At 38.5% G+C, this 4,040-nt stretch overlaps 1 pseudogene; it reads left to right on the top strand.

Moving 5' to 3' along the window:
* Nucleotides 1-312: 312 nt before the first annotated feature.
* Nucleotides 313-531, top strand: LOC101358546 (thymosin beta-4 pseudogene; annotated as a pseudogene).
* The last annotated feature ends 3,509 nt before the right edge of the window (nt 532-4,040 follow it).

Genomic DNA, 4,040 nt, shown 5'->3' with positions numbered 1-4,040 from the left:
GAAATGAACAGACACTTCACCAAAGAAGACATTCAAGCGGCCAACAGACACATGAGGAAATGCTCGCGATCATTAGCTGTCAGAGAAATATAAATTAAAACCACAATGAGATACCATCTCACTCCAGCATTACTGGTAAGAATCAAAGACACTGGAAATAACAAATGTTGGAGAGGCATATGTCTCTTGAGTTTTCTCTATTTTCGAAATATATTCATAGTTGGTGGTTAAAATTAGGTGGCTATCACTTGGTGGTGGCCACTACACACATAGACTTTGCTCGCTTGTGCCTTGCTTGCTTCCTCCGCAGCCATGCCTGACAAACCCGATATGGTGGAGATTGAGAAATTCAGTAAGTCAAAATTGTAGAAGACAGAAAGGCAAGAGAAAAATCCACTGCCTTCAAAAGAAACGAGCAAACAGAAGCAAGCAGGAGAAATTGTAATGAGGCGGCGGCGCACCCAGTACACACTTTACATTCCACAAGCATCGCCTTCCTATTTTGCTTCTTTTAGCTGTTTAATTCTGTAATACGCAAAGAGGTTAGATCAGGTTTAAATGACTGTGTTGCCCATTCTCACATCAAAGAATCGAGAACTACTGACAATGAAGGCTGTGCCTGCCGTTCCCATCAGCCTGTCTGGCTGGCAGGGAAGGAAAAGAACTTGCATGTTGGTGAAGGAAGGAGCTGAGTGGGACGACAGTGGATAAATACACAGAGTGAAAGCAAAGCTGGTCCAAGGTGTCCTGCAGGTGTAAGATACAGTTTAATCAGAGTGCCATTTTTTTGTTGTTGTTCAAATGATTTTAATTATTGGAATGCACAATTTTTTAATATGCAAATAAGAAGTTTTAAAACCTGAAAAAAAAATTAGGTAAGCATCATAAAACGCATCTGAGTTTTTTCAAGTTTTATAAAGAGGAATATGAAATGTAAAACTATTAGAGCATCATATCTATTTTTTTTTAAAGTTGAAATAGATATTGGCTACTGATTTTCTGGTACTGGTGCCTTATTCAAATATAGATCCTTAATCAATTCTCCAGTCTCTTTGATAAAAAAATTGCTATTTTTGGTTTAATTTTGGTAAATGTATATTTTGCTAAAAAATATGATTCACTTCAAGTTTCATATTTTTTTTTGCCATAGTGTTAAATGTACTATTATCTTATAAACCATGTTTTCTGTGATGTGGTTATGCCTCTTACCCCTTTTAAATATCATATATTTTTATATAGTTTTTCTCTTAATTAATCATATCCACAAGGGGACTATCTATTTTACTGGCATCTGGAAAAAGCCAGCTATCGAATTTATTTATCCTGTGGATTAGTTAGATTTTACGAGTTGAACACTAATGACCAAAGACCAGAAGACCTGTGGAATGACATCAAGGACATCATACATGAAGAAAGCAAGAGGCCATTAAAAAGACAGGAAAGAAAGAAAAGACCAAAATGAATGTCAGAAGAGACTCTGAAAGTTGCTCTTGAACTCTGAGTAGCTAAAGCAAAAGGAATAAATGATGAAGTCAAAGAGCTGAACAGAAGATTTCAAAGGATGGCTTGAGAAGACAAAGTAAAGTATTATAATGACATGCGCAAAGACCTGGAGAGAGAAAAGCACAAGGGAAGAACACGCTCAGCACTTCTCAAGCTAAAAGAACTGAAGAGAAAATTCAAGCTTCGAGTTGAAATAGTGAAGGATTCTACAGGGAAAATATTAAACTACACAGGAAGCATCAAAAGAAGATGGAAGGAATACACAGAGTCACTGTACCAAAAAGAATTGGTCGATGTACAACCATTTCTGGAGGTAGCATATGATCAAAAACCGATGGTATTGCAGGAAGAAATCCAAGCTGCACTGAAGGCACTGGCAAAAAACAAGCCTCCAGGAATTGACAGAATACCGATCGAGATGTTTCAACAAATGGATACGGCGTTGGAAGTGCTAACTCATCTATGCCAAGAAATTTGGAAGAGAACTACCTGGCCAACCAACTGGAATTGATCCATATTTATGCCTGTTCCCAAGAAAGGTGATCCAACTGAATGTAGAAATTATTGAACAATATCACACACAAGTAAAATTTTGCTGAAGATTGTTCAAAAGCAGCTGCAGCAGTATATCGACAGGGAACTGCCAGAAATTCAAGCTGGATTCAGAAGAGGACGTGGAATGAGGGATATCATTGCTGATGTCAGATGGATCCTGGCTGAAAGCAGATAATACCAGAAAGAAATTTACCTGTGTTTTATTGGAAAGGCATTCAACTGTGTGGATCATAACAAATTATGGATAACATTGCAAAGAATGGTAACTCCAGAACACTTAGTTGTGCTCATGAGGAACCTGTACACAGATCAAGAGACAGTCATTCAAACAGAACAAGGGGATACTGAGTGGTTTAAAGCCAAGAAAGGTGCACATCAGGGTTGTGTCCTTTCACCATACCTATTCAATCTGTATGCTGAACAAATAATCCAAGAAGCTGGACTGTATGAAGAAGAACGAGGCATCAGGATTGGGGGAAGACTCATTAACGACCTGCGTTATGCAGATGATACAACCTTGCTTGCTGAAAGTGAAGAGGACTTGAAGCACTTACTGATGAAGATCAAAGACCACAGCCTTCAGTATGGATTACACCTCAACATAAAGAACACAAAAATCCTCACAATTGGACCAATAGGCAACATCATGATAAATGGAGGAAAGATTGTAGTTGTCAAGATTTCATTTTTCTTGGATCCAATACCTACAGAATCAATACCCATGGAACCAGCAGTCAAGCAATCGAAAGACGCATTGCATTGGGCAAATCTGCTGCAAAAATACCTCTTTAAAGTGTTGAAAGGCAAAGATGCCACCTTGAAGACTAAGGTACACCTGACCCATGCCATGGTGTTTTCAATTGCCTCATATGCATGTGAAAGCTGGACAATGAATAAGGAAGACTGAAGAAGTATTTGTGCCTTTGTGGTGTTGGAGAAGAATATTGGATATACCATGGACTGCCAAAAGTACTAACAAATCTGTCTTAGAAGAAGCATGACCAAAAGGCTCCTTAGAAGCAAGGATGACAAGACTACGTCTCACATACTTTGGGCATATTATAAACAGGGATCACTACCTGGAGAAGGACATCATGATTGGTAAAGTAGAGGGTCAACGAAGAAGAGGAAGACCCTCAAAGAGATGGATTGACACAGTGGCTGCAACAACGGCTTAAGCGTAACAGTGACTGTGAAGATGGTACAGAGGACTGGGCAGTGTTTTGTTCTGTTGTACATAGGGTCGCTATGGGTCAGAACCAACTCGAAGGCACCTAACAGTAACAACAATTCTATTCATTTTGGCTTTATCTTTATTAATTTCCTTTCTAATATATTTTTATTTATTTTGTTGTCCTTTTTCTAACTTTGTAAGCTGGGTAATAAGTGCCTTTATTTTTCATCTTTCTTATTTATGAAGGAAGGAATTAAAGTTGCAGATTCCTCTGAAAATTTTTTTTGCCATGACCCATAGATTTTTTTTCCTGTCTTTTTTACTGCATCTTACATGATGTATAATTTCTGTCTTTGATCCATGGGTTACGAATGTGATTTTTGGCTTTTGTGTCCTTAACTTACTATATTTTGTTTAAAGTCATCTTTCTTTCCTAGAAACTCTGTTTAATTAGACATTTCTTTTGATTTTTCTGATTTTCTTTAGCTGTTTAGTCTCTTAGGAATGATTTTTTTTTTGTCGGTTACTATAGTAGGTGGAGACAATCCTGCAAGTGGTAGAAGGCTGGGTGGTCTCCGGCTGTATGAACAGGCCAATAAGTCATCAAATCATCAGCCTCCATCCCTAGCAATGAGGAGGGTGCTCTGTTTTCTGCTATCCTTGGAACCGATGCACATCAGAGGTGGAGAGAACTCAGCTTACCTGCACAGCTCTTTCTCAGCTCTTTGGTGGTCAGGGAAATGGGGAATGCTAATACTAGTTGTTGGTGATCTCTTCCTTCACTCCCTCCCGCAACTGGAATCCAAGC

The sequence above is a fragment of the Trichechus manatus genome, unplaced genomic scaffold (genome assembly GCF_000243295.1).
Source record: "Trichechus manatus latirostris isolate Lorelei unplaced genomic scaffold, TriManLat1.0 scaffold00006, whole genome shotgun sequence".
Classification (NCBI taxonomy): domain Eukaryota; kingdom Metazoa; phylum Chordata; class Mammalia; order Sirenia; family Trichechidae; genus Trichechus; species Trichechus manatus.
Note: the sequence above shows the minus strand (reverse complement) of the source record. Positions and strands in the feature narration are given on the sequence as shown.